Source organism: Jaculus jaculus, chromosome 11, assembly GCF_020740685.1.
Source record: "Jaculus jaculus isolate mJacJac1 chromosome 11, mJacJac1.mat.Y.cur, whole genome shotgun sequence".
NCBI lineage: Eukaryota > Metazoa > Chordata > Mammalia > Rodentia > Dipodidae > Jaculus > Jaculus jaculus.
The window spans coordinates 14,693,013-14,712,566 of NC_059112.1; the positions used below are offsets into that span (position 1 = coordinate 14,693,013).

General features: G+C 42.4%; 1 pseudogene; it reads left to right on the top strand.

Annotated features, from left to right (window-relative positions):
• The window catches only part of LOC123453298, a 44,917-nt pseudogene extending 25,896 nt beyond the window's left edge, over positions 1–19,021 (top strand).
• Positions 19,022–19,554: the final 533 nt, after the last annotated feature.

Sequence of the window (19,554 nt, forward strand, 5' to 3'; positions counted from 1 at the left end):
TAAGTTTTAATCTACTGACCCTGTCAACGGAAGAGAGGGAATAAAGTTGTGTTTACCTGAGTTTAACTACGGGCAGGGCTAACGGAACTCAGCGAATGTCAGAATTTAGCATAAATGTCTTAAAAAAAAAATCCCCATCTTCTGGAGCCAACTGTAACATCATGACTCCAAGGAAAATGAAGTGCTTCCAAACACTAAAAGAGATTTCTATCTCCCCATCATTTTAATAGCAATACCATAAAATATGTTCTAAAACAAACATGGAGTACTAAAAACTCCACAGTTTACGCTGAATGTCAAACATCTGTCTTCCACCTCTTCGTTCACCTTGGATCCTGAGGGTCTCGGCTGAAAGACACGGAAATGTAGGTTTTTTTTTTTTTTTCCTCTCCTGTGCAATTTCGTGTCAGTTCTGACTATTTTAATCATCTTTACTAGTTAATCATGGCTCCCTCTCAACCTAAACAGACATGGAAGGAAAGGCCATCTATGGAGTGGAATCAGTCTCTTGCTTGCAAAGGATGTGGGGAGGGAGCAGGGAATTAAGGTGGAAAAGCCAGGCAGACCTGGCTTGGAACCTTGCCTCTGAGTCCCTTTCCTAGTTGTTAAAAATTAAATTAAGGGCAGGAGTGATGGCTTAGTGCTTAAGGCACATGCCTGAAAAGCCAAAGGACCCAGGTTTGATTCCCCAGGACCCATGTAAGCCAGATGCGCAAGGTGGCACATGCATCTGGAGTTTGTTTGCAGTGGCTGGAGGCCCTGGGTGCCCATGCTCTCTCACTTTCTTTCTCTCAAATAAATAAGTAAATAAAATTAATTAAATTAAATTGGAAAGGAAAAGGCAAAAAAATAAAATCTGATTCATGGGGTTGTTATGGGAATTTAGAAAGGTAGTTTAGCCAGGTGTGGTGGCACACACTTTTAATCCCAGCACTCGGGAAAGAAGCTGAGGTAGGAGGATCACTGTGAGTTCGAGGCCAGCCTCAGACTACATGGTGAATTCCAGGCCAGCCTGGGCTAGAGAAAGACCCTGCCTTGTAAAACTAAAAAAAAAAAAAAAAAAAAAAGAGTTTGTTAAGTTTTCACATGATACTAAGAAGGGTTCAGGAATGAAAACCTAATGCCACAAATATTCTCCCTCAGATGGACACTAACAACTGTTCATCGAGTCCCTATTAAACCGGATGTACGTCCTGGCATCCACTCTTAAAATCAGGCAGCAACAGCTGTAGCATCACCCCATTTCACAGACACACCGTTCCGCTTCCATGTGCTGGAGTTGAAGTTCAACGCCGGGTTGTTTCCCTCTACGGCTGCTTCCTCAGATCCAAGAAACTCACTCAGCTAGCGGCAGGAATCCTGGCCACTTTCTCCATGAAATTTCCCTTGAAGTGTTTTTCTTTTTCTTTTTCTTTTTTTTTTTTTTAAACATTCTCTGAAAATTTAATGAATGCCAGTTATATACAAATATCTGATGGAAGTTACAGAATGTTCTGATAAGCTTAGGGTCCCATTTTCATCCCAGTTTAAAGTTGGCAAGAGCTCAGGATGTGTTCTAAGGTTATTTTCAAATTTTTATTAACAACTTCCATGATTATAAAAAATATCCCATGGTAATACCCTCCCACCCCCTCCAACTTTCCCCTTTGAAACTCCACTCTCCATCATATCCCCTCCCCATCTCAATAAGTCTCTCTTTTATTTTGATGTCATGATCTTTTCCTCCTCTTATGATGGTCTTGTGTAGGTAGTGTCAGGCACGGTGAGGTCATGGATATCCAGGCCACTTTGTGTCTGGAAGAGCACGTTGTAAGGAGTCCTACCCTTCCTTTGGCTCTTGCATTCTTTCTGCCACCTCTTCTGCAATGGACCCTGAGCCTTGGAAGGTGTGATAGAGATATTGCAGTGCTGAGCACTCCGGTCACTTCTTTCCAGCACCATGATGCCTCTGAGTCATCTCAAGGTCACTGCTATCTGAAAAGAGAAGATTCTCGACCAAAAGTGAGAGTAGCATTAATATAAGGATATGAACATTAAGAGAAGTGCTTACTGGGCAGTTTGTTTGATAAGCATAATATATACATTTATCCAGATATCAGCAGACGTTACACCTCTAGAGCTCATGACTACCCCTGTTGTAGGTTTTCAGTATCAGGGATGTATTCCCTCCCATGGAGTGGGCCTCCAGTCCAATTAGAGGGCAGTTGGTTTCCACCATGATAGATCTGCCACTATTGTACCTGTTGGCTCATTTGGACTAGCTGGCCGAATACAAGGCTTCCAATGTCCACTGTTGAGTATCTTCACTGGTGATTTATCTCTCTCCCATTGAACTGCATGCAGAATGGCTTCTTCCAGCTTTTTGTCAGCTGGTCTACATGGAGGAGGTTATCAGCTCAGTTCCAGCAGGATTTATCAGTGGCCTTGCAGCCCAAGTATGTGGAGTCTTCAGCAATAGGGTCTTAACATCTATTCCTGGTGGGAAACTAAGGGCCTTGGCAATGGCCTATAATGTTTTGGGGGCATCAGGGATCTCCCTGGCCAACAACTCGCTGGCACTGAAAATTTTCTAGCAACAATGTATGGCTCCTGAGTGTTCCATTGTCCAAAACTTTCGAAGTTTTTTCCTAGTTACCAGCCTCCTGGAAGGCAAGGCTGTGTGTGTGTGTCTGTGTGTGTGTGTGTGTTCTATTTGTTTGCTCATATGTGGCACATGGTTGAAACTCTCTGCTTCTGAGAAATGTGCACCTATCAGTTCTAGCAGAAGTTTGATTCCAAAGACAATAAAGTTATCCCTCTGTACCCATGGACAAACAAAAATCCAGGATCCCCCATCCCAATTCCCCACTCCAGGATGCCAAAGTCCTCTGATACTCAAATCCTTTAAGAGCGTTTGGAACGGTGAGCAAACCACTGAGCTTTTATGAGCCAAGTCATTTCCTGTGTGCCATGAAGGGCTGGCATTATGTTGGGGTCTTCCCAGCTCCACCATATTATAATGATATAAAATAGGATCGTATTGGTATATTACTTACCTATATCCAACCTCTGCACACGTTAACTCATCTCTAGATTATTCAAAATACCGAGTAAACTGGAAATTACATGCAAATTGTTGTACTATGTTGTTTGAGAAAAAAAAATGACAAGAGAAAACAGGCTATATGTTCAGTGAATATGCTATTTTTTCCAAGTATGTTGGCCCATGATTAGCAGGATAAATGTCCTTATCCTCTGTGGACGTCTGTGCTATTTCTTTCTGGCCATACTCACAGTAATCTGGGTTCTGTTGTGAGCTCTTGGTGCTGAGTGACAGAACGCACCAGTGTGTCGCATCAGCCACGCTCTCCACCACTGGTTCCCAAGGACCACCAACTATTTTTGGTCCTTTTACTGTGTCCTAGTGTTATGGGGTCCGGTGTCACACAAGTAAGACCATCGACTCATGGAATGTGAGGCGAAATTTTACTGGGTTAAAAAAAAAAAAAGATAGAAAAGAAAAAAGAAAGAGACTGGTGCACCAAGTCTGTTTTCCTAAAGTTCGGGATCTCAGGAAGCATCCCTGAACTGCTGGGAGGGTCAGCTTTTATTGGAGAAAACCACAAGAGGCTCATTGTGAAAACAGAATGGAAGTGAAAATACAAAATTAGGCAAGAAACATTCTATGCTATGTAATCATAAAGGTATTTAGAAATACAGAGGTACAGGAAGGTCATGGTACATTTTACAGAGGGGTCATCCCATTCCTTAGATAACAGAAAACACCAGCATTTTGCAATAAGGCCTGGGGTAGGGCTGGAGAGATGGCTTAGCGGTTAAGCGCTTGCCTGTGAAGCCTATGGACCCCGGTTCGAGGCTCGGTTCCCCAGTTCCCACGTTAGCCAGATGCACAAGGGGGCGCACGCGTCTGGAGTTCGTTTGCAGAGGCTGGAAGCCCTGGCGCGCCCATTCTCTCTCTCCCTCTATCTGTCTTTCTCTCGGTGTCTGTCGGTCTCAAATAAATAAATAAAAAATTTAAAAAGAAAAATAAGGCCTGGGGTAATGATTTCTGAAACTTCTCCTTCATCTGTCAGGAGGAACAACTTGGGCGATGGCCTCCATTAAGTGTGCCTGAAGGCAAGGACTGCACAGGAGGATGTTTAAGCAGGTTAATTGTGTCCCTTTACACTCCATTTTTCACTAGCACAGAGCAGGCAATAGACTCAAGTGGAGCTATTCCACATCACTTATTGTGTTGCCATCTCTGGGCTCAACATTCCTGAATTGTTTTGATACATAATATCAGAATGATGAACGGATCCCTTAACCTTGATGAGCCAGGTTACCTCCTGTGTGAAATAAAAGACCTGGATTATGATGTGTTCGTTGCAGCTCTATTACATCAGTCTTCGTGATCACGCAGTTCATTGCTTTCGAAAAGAGAAGACAATCTCAAAGTACACAGTGGTACATTGTATCTACATTCAGAAGACATTTATACTGATTCCTTCAGTCTATTATAGACTCTATCAGACTGGATGGATTATAACCACTCAGAGGAGGACTCCAACTCCAAGTGATTATAAATATCAGTGACAGTAATAAAATGTAGCAACAGCGAGCTCTCTTACCCTGAGTGCTCCTCATATTTCTCAAAATAAATTTCCACACATACAGACATACAACAACTAATATGTATATTAAATGCACCAAGCAGGCAAAAGTGTTTTTAGATTGTGTGGGTGTGCATGTGTGTGTGTGCGCGTGTGTGCAGGCACACATATACCCATGTGCCACGGTGCCTATGCAGAGGTCAGACGACACCTTTGAGATGTTTGTGCTCTACCTTTCTTTTTTTTTTTTTTAATTTTATTTATTTGCAAGCAGAGACACAGAGAGAAGAGGGACAGAGAGAGAATGGGCATGCAAGGGCCTCTAGTTACTGCAAACGAACTCCAGACACATGTGCCCCTTGTGCATCTGACTTACATGGGTCCTGGGGAATCGAACCTGGGTCCTTTGGCTTTGTTGCTCGTGAACCCACTGCACGCTATCCTCAGACCTGCTGGTCCAGGAGCTGCAGTCTCCTGGCTCTGCCTCCCGCTGACATGGGGGTTAGGATCACAGATGAAATGTGCCACTTCTCTTTTTGAAATATTTTATTATTTATTTATTTTAGAGAGAGAATGAGAATGGACGTACCCGGGCCTCTAGCCACTGTAAACAAACTCCAGACTCATGTGCCACCTTCTGCATCTGGCTTATATGGGCACTGGGGAATCAAACCTAGGTCCTTAGGCTTCACATGCAAGCACCTCAAATGCTAAGCCATGTCTCCAACCCAAATGTGCCACTTTGTATCTGGCTTTGCCTGGGTGCAGGGGGGTTGAACCCTGACTGGCAAGATTTGAAAGTAAGCGCTTTTAACTGCTGAGTCATCCCCCATCCCAGCCCAGCAAAAGTAATTTTATGACCCTATAGGATACATGATTTCACAGTGAAAAACAAATACCCTTTAAAGCAAATCTTATTTAAAGGCATTCAGAAATATTTTGATTTTTTTCTAATTAAAATAGATTATCTTAAACTTTCTTATTAATCACTTGGCAAGAAAAGAGTTATGTGAAACAACCACTAAATTACATTTGCAGAGCTGGGCATGGTGGCGCACACCTTTAATCCCAGCACTTGGGAGGCAGAGTTAGGAGGATTGTTGTGAGTTCAAGGCCACCCTGAGACTACATAGTGAATTCCAGGTCAGCCTAGGCTAGAGTGAAACTCTACCTCAAATTAGATAGATAGATAGATAGATAGATAGATAGATAGATAGATAGATAGATAGATTCCCATTTTTAATGTAGGGAACTGAAGTAAGCCTACTTCAACTGCTATTTTTTTTTAATTTGTTTTTGTTCTTTATTTATTGGAGAGTGACAGAGAGAGAGAGAGAAAGAGAGAGAGAGGGAGGGAGGGAGGGAGAGAACAGGTGCGCCAGGGCTTCCAGCCTCTGCAAACGAACTCCAGACACGTGCGCCCCCTTGTGCATCTGGCTAACGTGGGTCCTGGGGAATTGAGCCTCGAACCGGGGTCCTTAGGCTTCACAGGCAAGCGCTTAACTGCTAAGCCATCTCTCCAGCCCCTTCAACTGCTATTTTGATGGATTCCAAAGGATTTTGTCATAAACTAAAGTACTTTGAACTCAAGTATTTAAACTTCAAACCAAGCTTTCAGTACTAGAGGAAATGGAAGTAAAATTTTGATATAAGATAACCTAGTGGGTTATCTGAAAATATATATATTCCTAAATAAACACCTTATACCAGATTCTTGCAACTATTTTGCTATGCACCATACAAACACAGGTACCTTATCATGAGAATTCTGTCAAACCAGCTGATCAGTAGTTAGGAGGCATTTTTAAAATGCTATTGCTTCTATATTTATTTAATGAGAATTTTTTTTAATTCTATCTGTGTGTGTGTGTGTGTGTTCAAATGTTTGAGTGTTTGAATGCAAACATGCCAGAGGTCAGAAGCCAGCTCTCCAGCCAGTCCTCACCTGTCCACCTGCCTAGAGGCTGAGTTTCTCCCTCTGGACTCTCATTCTGCTATTGCTTGCTTTTCTTGACATGAAATTCCTTCTGGAAAGTTCTCCTTTTTCTGCTTCCTATCTCTCTATGAGCATCAGTATGATGGGATTATAGAAGCCAGCCATGGCTTCTGCCTTTTTTCATGGGGTTTTGGGATTCAATATGGGCACTCCAGTTGATCATTAAGCTATCTCCCTATGGGCTGGAGAGTCAGCTTAGTGGTTAAGGCGCTTACCAGCAAAGCCAGAGGACCCAGGTTTGATTCCCCAGTACTCACATACAGGCAGATACACAGGGTGGCACAAGTGTTTGGAGTTTGTTTACAGAGGTTAGAAGCCCTATACTCTGTATCTGCCTCTTTCTCTCTCTCTCTCAAATAAATAAATAATAAAATAATTAAGATATCTCCCCAGCCTGAATGGATATTTTTTTAAAAATTGAATCTCTGTGTCAAATTCAAAGCCCAAAGGAACTCAAAGCAAAGGCATTAAAAGGCATTCATACAATCAAACTATCAAGGCAGCAGAGAGACTTCAAGATGTGGAAAATGTCCCATTAGCCCACTAAAATCAGAGTCAAATTACCAAGTCCTACCTTGGGACTACAGAGTCAAACACATGAACAGGGTGTGGTGGTGCACACCTCTAATCCCAGCCCTCGGGAGGCAGAGGCAGGAGGATTACCATGAGTTCAAAGATACCCTGAGACTACATAGTAAATTCTTGGGCTAGAGTGAGACCCTACCTAGAAAAACAAAAACAGCGTCAAACACCTCAAACCATCATTAGCTCAGTACTTTTGATGATACAAATTGAGTCTTACTTGACCGTCTCTCTCCAGCACCCACAATATTGCTCACCACAGCAGGGGTCCACATAAAATTACCTACTTTTAGGCTCCTAAGCCTAGACATTGGGATGTTTCGGACACCTATGTGAAGTTTACCTGATTTCAATGACACATACCCTTCCCAGCTTCTGTTACCAACAGGACTTGAGGACTGACCAGATCTCTCTGGTGGAGGTTTTGGGATGCCCATGGGTGGCTTTTAAGATTTTAATTTTTTCCTGTGTTTCTTTCTCTTTGCACTGCCCCTGCCCCACACAGATGGACAATGGGCACTTTCTTACCCTGTTGATGGAGATCATAAAAACAACTTCAAAGCTCATCCACTCCCACTTTGCTGTCCTTATACAATCAATCAATGGTGAGAGGCTTTGGTTAAGCGTGTGGTAGTCATGTTCCCTGAGAACTGAATGTCCAACGAGAAAGGCCCCAGGAGTTGGCCGTGATAACCAGCAGGCCAAACTAATCAAGACAGCCATAAGCTTCCTGCTACAAAGAAAAGCTCATCTTTAATGATCAAATGAAAATGCAAATGTAAGGAAAATAAATCGGGTTATTTAGAGGACCGAATGTACCCAGAGGATATTAATGTCATTGTGGTTTCCTGAGGAATGGGCCCCTATTTTGCTTGCAAGCAAAATGTCAGTGCTTATTACTCAAACCGGCATCCTACAGGAACTTTTATGAAAATTGAGGTGGGTCCACAAGGGTAGACAGGAAGTGGAGTTTTCATTCTGGAAGATAGGAGAGGCTAGCAACCTGCCAACAGCTCTGATAAAGAAGATTCTTAAGTGGGTGAATCTAAGACTCGGGTAACAACAGGACCTTGATGGATAATCCTGAGAAGAGATATTTCCTCTGACATCGATTTAAGTCACTCATGTAAGCCTTTTCTTTTTAAAAATATTTTTATTTCTTTGTGAGAGACACACACAGAGAGAAGACAGAATGCATATGGGCTCACGAGGGCCTCCTGCTGATGCAAATAAACTCTGAATGCATGCCCCACTTTATGCATCTGGCTTTACATGGGCCATGCAGTCAGGTTTACAAGCAAGTAACTGCTTGCTATCCATTCCCTCTTAATATAAACCCATTCTTAAGAATCACCTTCTTCTAAGGCTGCAGTGATGGCACTTGCCTGCAAAGCCAAAGGACCCAGGTTCAATTCCCCAGGACCCACGTAAGCTGATGCACAAGGTGGTGCATGTATCTGGAGTTTGTTTGCAATGGCTGGAGGCCCTGACATGTTCATTCTCTCTCTCTCTCAAATAAATAAATAAATAAATAAAATTTAAAAAAGAAATACCTCCTTCTGTAGTACCCAGCACACTGAAATATAAAGATAGATAAAGAGGGTATTTGGGGGGACTGGAGAGATGGTTCATCAGTTAAAGGCACTTGCTTGCAAAACCTGATGGCCTGAGTTTGATTCCCCAGGATCCATGTAAAGCCAGATGCACAAAGTGGTACATTTGTCTAGAGTTTGTTTGCAGTGGCAAGAGGCCCTGGTGTGCTCATTTTCTCTCTCTTTCTATCTCTCTCTCAAATAAGTAAATATCTTTAAAAGAGAGTATTTTGAGATTATAAATGACAAGGTCTGAAAAATGCATGCATATCTTATTGTAATAATTATTATGAATGTTACTAATGAGCAAGATATCCTGGTGGATGTATCAATTATCCATTGCCACAATATCACCACACAACAAACAACTATGAAACTCGGTCACGTACAAATAGAAGCTTTTATTTACCTCACGAGTAAATGAGTGGGTTGAGCAACCTTGGTTGGGCTCAGTAGGGCCATTCTCCTATCTATTCCAGCCTCATCCATATTGAGGTGTGTGGTAGTTTTAATGGATGTCCCCCAAGAGATTCAGGAGTTTTATTCTAACTTGTAACTTGGTGTTGCTGCGGATGGATCCTAGGGTCGAGTCTTAATGTGTGTTTGGGGGCAGATCTAAATTCCAGTTAAAGGTATGCTGAGTGATTAAGTTCTGCCTGGGGTGTGCTTGCTCATGGTGCTGGCGGTGGGATTTCTCTCTGCGTGGACCTGTGAAAGGGGGCTGCTTTCTTCCACCACCTTGGAAAGTCTCCTGGATCTGTAAGTCTCAATAAATTCCATTCCCCCTATACACTGTGTCTGGTCTGGAGGCTTGTCCCAGCCGCCTGTAGCTGACTGCTACAGGGTGGTTGCCTGTCTGTTACCAGGTCCAGGATAACCTTGGCCACGAGGTAGGGGTGACTACTCTGTTCTCCGCTGATTCTCTTCTTTCAATATGTTCATCTGGACTGGTTTTCATATCAACAGCAAGAACAAGACCAAGTCTAGCTTCACATGCTCTCTTTAAAACTCCGTTTGCTGGCAGAGGAGACAGCTCAGTAGGTAAAGCATGTGCTGCAAAGGCGTGAGGTCCTGGATTTGGATCTCCAGAAGCCACGTGAAGCTGGACGCAGTGGCTCATGTGTCTGTAATGTGCAGGATGGGAGGGAGGCAGACAGGAGCGAAGGCCTGGAGGCTAAATGACCAGCTAGTCTCACATATGCAAAGACAAACAGCAAGTGAGGCTGCCTTGAACAAGGAAGAAGGTGGGAAACCAGTACCTGAGATTATCCTTTGACCTCCAGCCATGTCTTTTTTCTGTTGTTGTTGTTTGTTTTGAGGTAGGGTCTCACTCTGGCCCAGGCTGACCTGGAATTCACTATGCAGTCTCAGGGTAGCCTCGAACTCACAGCGATCCTCCTACCTCTGCTTCCTGAGTGCTGGGATTAAAGGCGTGCGCCACCACGCCCTGGCATACACAAAATTTTCTTAAGACTCTGAATCTCATTTGCTGTGACCTCACTAGCTTTTGCAAGTCGCATGATTGAGTTCAAGGCCATGCTTTGGCGAGCAAAGCAGGCCTAGAAGTTTCATAGCATGGAAGATGGGTAGAGAGGACTGAAGAACTATAACCAAGACAACAACCAATCTGCTACATGGTATATACTGGTTTTTTGGGGGCGGGGAGGGAGGTCTCAAGATATGGTCTCACTCTAGCCCAGGCTGACCTGGAATTCACTATGGAGTCTCAGGGTGGCCTCGAACTCACAGTGATCCTCCTACCTCTGCCTCTTGAGTGCTAGGATTAAAGGCGTGCGCCACCACATCCGGCCTCTTTTTTTTTTAATTTGGGGAAGATTAATTTTTATTACCAATATACATAGAATTAAAATTAATTTTTATTTTATCAAACTCTTCTAAAGTAGTGCTTCTCAAGTATTTTACTACTTTATAATAAGAAACATATTGTATGCATGGTGGGACTCACTTCATACAAAAGCTCCTCAAAACATTACTTCTCATAATTGTGAGCAGCCATTCCTATTACACTATTCCTTCTTTGTTTTTTTCTTTCTTTCTTTTTTTTTTTTTTTTTTTGAGATAGGGTCTTGCTCTAACTCAGGCTGACCTGGAAGTCACTCTTGAGTCCCAGGCTGGCCTCAAACTCACAGTGATCCCCCTGCCTCGGGCTCTGGAGCGCCGGGATTAAAGGTGTGCACTACCACATCTAGCCATCTATCATGCTATTTAATTTTTTTAATTCTGTCTGTCTACCAAATTATTACAAGAAGCCATTGAGTGACAAGTAATAGATTGGGGCTGAGGAGATGCCTTGGTGGTTAAAGGCACTTGTTTGCAAAGAGTTCCAGCCCAGGTTCGATTCTCCAGGAGCTGCATAAAACCAGGTGCACAGTTCAGTGCTTGCATCTGGAGTTTGGTTGCAGCAACAGGAGGCCCTAGCGTGCCCACACTTTCTCTCTCTCTGTTTCTCTTTCTCCTTGGAGATAAATAAATACATATCTTAAGCACTAACAGATTGAAAAACATGGATTTGTGAGCTTTAGCCTTCCTTTCCTCCATCCTGATTTTAAAAAGAACGAGTCCACAGATATATGGCAAGGCCAGAGAATGAAAATAAAATGCCCAAAGTGAGAATGTCACAACTATGAATCATTCCTAGAACCACACAGTGAGGGTCTGGAGGCTGAAGAGATGGCTTAGCGGTTAAGGCACTTGCCTGCGAAGCCTAAGGACCCGTGTTCAAGTCTTCAGGTCCCAAGTAAGCCAGGCGCACAAAGTGATGCAAGCACACAAGGTTCTCTCTCTCCCTCTCTCTCTTGCTCTCATATCTCACGAAAAAAAAAAAAGAAAAAAAGAAAGAGAGAGAGAAAGTGAGGGCCTGGGACCCACCTTTTTCTGGTTATCACTACAGCCAGGGTGTCCTTTGGCATCTTGAGACGTGGCAGAAGCAAAGAGGAAATGTCTTAATATTCCCTGAGACCCTCTGCATGCTTCTTTAAATGCAATAGCATGACCACAAGAGCGGGGATTTAAAGTTCTCAAAGGGGCTGGAGAGATGGCTTAGCGGTTAAGCGCTTGCCTGTGAAGCCTAAGGACCCCGGTTCGAGGCTCGGTTCCCCAGGTCCCACGTTAGCCAGATGCACAAGGGGGCGCACGCGTCTGGAGTTCGTTTGCAGAGGCTGGAAGCCCTGGCGCGCCCATTCTCTCTCTCTCCCTCTATCTGTCTTTCTCTCTGTGTCTGTCGCTCTCAAATAAATAAATAAATAATTAAAAAAAATAATAAAGTTCTCAAAGGCCACATAGTCCAAGGACACCATATCCCATCCTCCATCAATGCCTTTGTTTCCGTAACATCGAAAGAGAGAGAGAGAGAGAGAGAAAGGTGAGTCAGAAAACCTTCACACTAAAGGTCTGGGTGTGTTTTATGCATACTCGCCACTTCAGCGCATGCTGCCTTATTTGGTCTGTTGCATTACTCCTGTCCAGGTTCAAGCTTTGTCATGTCTGAGCTCTGCTACATTGAATCTGTGATGTAAAAATGTATGATGTGCTATAAATTTTATGCATAATAAACTAAGTTATGGCCTATTATAACCTGCAAAACATTTCTTGTAAATGACCTAATTTATTTTTCCATGTATGTACAGTTTCTTATATAAATTTTCCGGGTGTTTGTTGTGGCCTCTTCTGTACACATTCCCATGTGCTTTTCCTTAGTGCTTATCTGCATGACAGAAACGTGGGTTCTCTTGTTTGTAGCCATCTTCAGAATCCCTGCCTTCACTGTAGTTTATAACTTTTTCTAATTTTAATAATCTGAATCAATGTTAGAATCATGCCTTTTATATCCTACTTTCCAAATAAATTCTCTTGTTTTACTAAAAAAAAAAAAAGAAAAAAAGAAAACCTTCACACTAAGAATAACCCACACTAGTGTGTGACATCAACACACGTGTGACAAGAACTCACCAAAGGCATGACACTGTGCTTTGTGAAATATCAAGAAAGATTTGTAAGGGGGCTATCCTGCATGAAACAATGTCTTGTTAGAAAATATGTGAGTGGGGCTGGAGAGATGGCTTAGTGGTTAAGGCCCCTGCCTGCAAAGCCAAAGGACCTCGGTTCGATTCCCCAGGACCCACATAAGCCAGCTGCACAAGGTGGTACATGCATCTGGAGTTTGTTTGTAGTGGCTGGAAGCTCTGGCATGCCCATTTCCTCTCTCTCTCTCTCTCTCTCTCTCTCTCTCTCTGTCTCTCTCTTTCTCTCTGTCCCTCTTTCCCTCTGTCAAATAAATAAAATGAAAATATGTGAGAACAGCTGCTGGGGAAACTTCCATTTAAAAACTTACATGCTTTGCTTGTAACCTTGTATGTGGGGGAGAGAGGTCCCAGGTGGAGAACTGAGTTTACAGTGACAGCTGATGACTGCCTCTGTTTGTTCCCTCCCTCCCTCTCCTCAGCAAACACTGGGACTCTTGATTATGCACATCTAAAGGCATCATCCGCGAGAACAGCCAAAGGTAATGTAGGAACCCAGAGTCAAATATTTCATGTTCTGTTTAGTCCGGTAAATTGGATAGGTGTCTTAGAGAGCTGTATATCTCGATTATTTGTTCCTTAGAGAGTACTTACTCTTCTAAACTCAGCCTCTTTAATATTATGTGTTTCTTGGGGAAGTTCGTGAATGTTTATTGTCTAAGTCGTTACCCAGAGCACAGCAGCTAAAGGAAATGGAGCAGACTTAGGGCAATGGGCCCTGAAATGGATTCGGTGAAGTCCTCGATGCAAGGCTGAAAAGCGCCCACTCTAGAAGAAGAAAGTGCTCATGTGACGAAGTATGTGCTGGTGTCTTGGGGTTGGCATCCGTGGTTTGGGGTGTTTTTATCTCTCTGGAAAGAAAAGATGAAGGAGGAAAAGAAGAAGGGGAAAGGGAGGAGGAGAACGATTCTTTTTAGCAATTGTGGATAGTCATTCTGGCAGAGAAATTTGAGACTGGCAAGAACATGAACTCTGAAAGCCGGGCATGGTGGCGCACGCCTTTAATCCCAGAATTCGGGAGGCAGAGGTAGGAGGATTGCCCTGAGTTCGAGGCCACCCTGAGACTCTATAGTGAATTCCAGGTCGGCCTGGGCTAGAGTGAGACCCTGCCTCAAAAAAAAAAAAAAAAGAGCAGAACATGAACTCTGAATCTTAACCTGGTCTCCAAGGCCCATTAATGATGTCACAAGGCACACTAGCTGTCAACATAGAGCGCTGCACACAGGTAGACCAACTAAGGGAGTCCAAAGCCTGGCTCTAGCGCTGAGAGGCATATATGCTTCTATATGCTGGGGTCTATGTCGTGATATCATCTCCCATGCCTCTGCTTAAGTAATTAAGGACACATACGTATGTCATATTTAGGGTGACATGAACAGCAGTGTCTCTTCCCAAGGCCCCAAACCACAGTGACCATGGAGCCAGAACAGGGTGGAAGATCTGAACCCAGGAACCAGCCCGCTGTGGTCTGAAGGTTGGTTCAGACCACTTCCACCTCCAAGGTGGTAGGTTAAACCTAATCACAACTATGATGGGGTTGGACAGTGGAGCCTTGGGAAGGTGATTAGATGGTCAGGGTCGCAACCCCACGAATAGGATCAATAGCCTTGTAATAGGAGACCCAGAGAGAAACCTTGCCCTTTTCACCATGTGAGGTGAGGACACACCAAGGTACCAACTAGGAACCAGAAAGCAGATGCTGAATCTGCTGTAACTATACTCTTTTTTTTAAATTAAATTTATTTTATTTTATTTTTTTGACAGAGAGAAAGAGGGAGAGAGAGAGAAAAGAGCATGCCAGGGCCTCCAGCCACTGCAAATGAACTCCAGATACGTGCACCCCCTTGTATATCTGGCTAATGTGGTCCTGGGGAATCGAACCTGGGTCCTTCGACTTTGCAAGCAGATGCCTTAACTGCTAAGCCATCTCTCCAGCCCATGGAGCTATACTCTTATACTGCTGTTCCTCCAAAATACTGAGAAATGAGTTGTTGCTGTTCATAGCCACTGCATATAGTTATGTTGTGAGGCTAATCTAAATGGTTTAAGATTCTATCACATAACCCTTGGAACAGGAAGCTCTCAGGAACAGATGGGAGATATTTGAAAGGGACTAATTTCTGGCAGTAAACCTCAGGAGGCTCATAAGCAACATAACTTGTATTCCTCTCTCTACAAATATGGTAGCACAGAGCTGGAGAGATGGCTTAGCGGTTAAGAGCTTGCCTGTGAAGCCTAAGGACCCCAGTTCGAGGCTCGATTCCCCAGGACCCACATTCGCCAGATGCACAAGGGGGCGCACGCATCTGGAGTTCATTTACAGTGGTTGGAAGCCCTTGCGCACCCATTCTCTCTCTTTCTCTCTGCCTCTTTCTCTCTCTGTTGCTCTCAAATAAATTAATAAAAATAAACAAAAAAAATTATTTAAAAAAATATGGTAGCACAATAAATTCTCCCAATTCTAGCATAGACCATAAAATACGGAACTAAGTACTCACAGTATTTTTGAAACATTCTTATTTATTTGCAAGGAGATGGGGGAGACAAAGAGGGAGAGAGACATAAAGAAATGGGCATGCTAGGACCTCTTGCTGCTGCAAATGAACTCCAGATGCATATGACCCTTTGTGTATCTGGCATTACTTGGGTACTAGGGAATTGAACCTGGCTCAGCAGGCTTTGCAAACAAGCACCTTTAACCACTGAGACATCTCTCCAGCCCATACTTGACAATGTTTTAAATGCTGAATTGAGTTGAAAATGGCAAAAGTCTCTCTCCTGGGATAAGAGTAGTAAAAGACACAGATCCAAAACAATAACTGGGTATTGACGCTAAACATTGTCTTCGGGAGATCTGTGAGTACGTGGTTGTGATGTTATTTTTGTTCTAACAGAGTATAAGTACAGGAAGGGTCCAGAAGCAATGCTTGGGATTTATGCAAACCAGGAAGGCAAAGTGAGACCCTTCCTCGAGTCAGTCCTACAAGGGGCAAGAGCAGCCACAGAGGCAAACTGGAAAAATGAAATCAACACCATTGAAATAGATATTAAAAAAAAAACAAAACTCTTTCCTCTGTCAACTTTTAAGAAAATAAGGGCTCCTCTGAGAATTACTACCCACAGGTGACCATCCCACAAGCTGGGTATGAAATTTACACTGCTGGAATACCTAAAAAAAGGCAACCTGAGAAATGAAAGTCAACGATTACAGGTTAGTGATGTCTCAAGGTGCCTGAAAGAGGCACTTCTAAAGCTTTGAGGAAATGAGCTTCATTTAAGTCTCAAACAATTTCTACACAGAAGGTTTCAATTACTATAATCTCACATTTATAAAAAAAAAAAAGACCCACAATGCATGAGGAAACAAATCAACATGACCAATAGCCAGAAGGACAATTAGACAACAATATCTTCAATATCTTCCCCACAAAGACTACATACACTGGAACAAGTGGATATCAACTACAAATTAAATTATTTATGTATATATGTATATATATATAATATTATATTTCGTGAAATGAAAGAGTATTTTAAAAGTATGAACAAAGAACTAGAAAGAATTTCTTGCCAGGCATGGTGGCACATGCCTTTAATCCCAGCACTTGGGAGGCAGAGGTAGGAGGATCGCTGAGAGTTTGAGGCCACCCTGAGACTATATAGTTAAATCCAGGTCAGCCTGGACCAGAGTAAGACCCTACCTCAAAAAACCAAAAAAAAAAAAAAAAAGAATTTCTTAAAAGTTAAGAATATTTTATAGTGAGAAATTATAGTGGATTTTTCAGAAGTAGTAAAATAACAATTTTGTTAGATTAGTGGGAGAAGCCTGTCTATTATATACACACATTGAAAATTACAGATAAAATGACACAATGTCTGGAATTTGCTCTAGAATTATCTGGAATGGGAGGAGAAATGATTAGACATTCAAAGGATGTAAGATTAGCCACAAGTTATTCACTGTTAAAGGTAAATAAAGATACATAGAATTTATTATCCTATTCATTTACTTTGACAATTTTCATCTTAAAGTTTTCTTAATGAGCCCAAAGATATAAAGACACAATTTACAAAAACCAAAAAGATCCTGAATAAAATTAAGGATTCCCAAACATGCAGATGAGTTAAAATAGGATTAATGAATTGTAAGATAGAACTGAAGTAATTACAAATAATGAGGAACAGAGATTTAAATAATTGGACAATATGGGAGTTGAGGTTATTGGAAGGTAGATTTCTAAGGCTAATGGTGTCTAATGAGAAATAAGTAGTAGATAAACCAGGCAAGATATAAGATTTAAGAAAAGTTTGCCAAGAGAGTTGATGTAAGACATAGGTACTGAGGTACTTCAAGCTTGAGAACCAGGGTGGTAGGTCACCTAGGAAGCTGAAGCAGGAGGATCCCTGTGATTTCCAGCCTGTCTGGGCTGCAGGGTGAAACCCTATCTCAACAACAAACAACAATGCGGACTTGGATACATCAACAACAAAAACAATGCAGTCTTGGATATGTGGGATTGTAGCAGTTAAATCCTAGAAAGGAGAGGAGAAAGAGGGTGAGACTGAAAAAGTATTCAAAGAAATAATTTCTGAAAATTCCCCAAATATGGTGTGCACGCACATATGCATATTTAATATACAAATGAGATTAATTCAAAGAAACCACTCCAAGATACATCAAGGTCAAATTCTTAAAGCAACTAGAGAAAGAAATTATACCTTACATAGGGAAAATAGTTTAAATTACAGATTTCTTATCAGAAATATGGTGACCAAAAAAGGAAGTATTCACACATTGTTTAAAGGCTGAAAGGAAGAAACTTTCATACCTGTTACCAATAGAAATATGAAAATAATAAAGTATATTCAAACAAAGTGAAATGAACAATTTTTCACCAGCAAACCCACTATAAAATAACTGTTAAAAGGAAATCTGGGGCTGGAGAGATGGCTTAGTGGTTAAGGCACTTGCCTATGAAGCCTAAGGACCCAGGTTCGATTCCCCAGGACCCACATAAGCCAGATGCACAAGGTGGTGCATGTGTCTGGAGTTCATTTGCAGTGGCTAAAGGCCCTGGCATGCCTATTCTCTATGTATCTATCTATGTCTAGATAGATAGATAGATAGATAGATAGATAGATAGATAGATAATTTGCTTCTTTTTCTCTCAAATAAATAAATTAAAAAGCCGGGTGTAGTAGTGCATGTTTTTAATCCCAGCATTTGGAAGGCAGAGGTAGGAGAATCGTCATGAATTCGAGGCCACGCTGAGACTACTTATTGAATTCCAGGTCAGCCTGGAATAGTGTGAGACCCTACCTTGAAAAACCAAAAATAAATAAATAAATTTTAAAAGGAGGGACAAAGCCTCAGCTTTCTGCTGACTACTTTCAGCCCATCTGGTAAACTGGCTGCTGTGGCTAGAGGGATCCCTTTGGAAGGAATTAAAGCTACAAATGGGGGGGGGGGGTGCTGGAGGGATAGCTCAGCAGTTAAGGCATTTGCCAGCAAAGCCAAAAGACCCAGGTTTGATTACCCAGAACCCACGTTAGCCAGGTGCACAAGGGGGTGCATGTGTCTGGAGTTCATTTGCAGTGGCTGGAGGCCCTGCTGCACCCATTCTTTCCCTCTCTCTCTCTCTCTCTCTCTCTCTCTCTCTCTTTCTCTGTCAAATAAATAAATAAAATAAAATATTTTAAAAATAATGAAGCTACAAATGGTGTGGTATTAGCAACTGATAAGAAACAGAAATCCATTCTGTATGATAAGCGAAGTATACACGAAGTGGAACCAATTAGTTACCAAGCAAATAGGCTTGGTGTGTAGTGGCATGGGCCCAGATTACAGGGTGCTCGTGCACAGAGCCCGAAAACTTGCTCAGCAGTCCTATTTTGTTTACCAAGAACCCACTGTTTCTTTACTTGTGGATGGACTGGGAGTGGCCATATTTATTTCCATCGGATCCATCTGGAGTTTACTTTGCCTGGAAGGCCACAGCAATGGGGAACAACCATGTAAACGGGAAGACTTCCCTTGAGAAAAGATATAATGAAGATTTGGAACTAGAAGACGTCACCCACACAGCCATCTTAACCCTGAAGGAAAGCTTTGAAGGGCAAATGACAGAAGAGAACACAGAGGTCGGGATTTGCAATGAAGCTGGCTTTAGGGGGCTTAATCCAACTAAACTTAAGGATTACTTGACAGCCATAGCGTAATAAGGAAGTGACCAGATACTCCATATTTCAGACCATCTATCTACTTACACATGCTTAAATTTTGTTTTGTTTTTTGCAAACTTTTTGCCTACTTATATCTACATGGCTTAAGGGCCTGATTTTTTTTTTTTTAATTTTTATTTATTTATTAGAGAGCGACAGACACAGAAAGACAGGTAGAGGGAGAGAGAGAGAATGGGCGCGCCAGGGCTTCCAGCCTCTGCAAACAAACTCCAGATGCGTGCGCCCCCTTGTGCATCTGGCTAACGTGGGACCTGGGGAACCGAGCCTCGAACCGGGGTCCTTAGGCTTCACAGGCAAGCGCTTAACCGCTAAGCCATCTCTCCAGCCCAAGGGCCTGATTTTTTAAAATGACACAAAGCTTAATAAACTGTTAAATATAACTTTGAAAATATCTATTTATCATCTACCTACCTATTATCTATCATCTTTCTACCTATCATCTGTCTATCTATCTATTATCTATCATTATATCGTTATCTATCTATTTCTCCATCCAAATCCTAACAGTT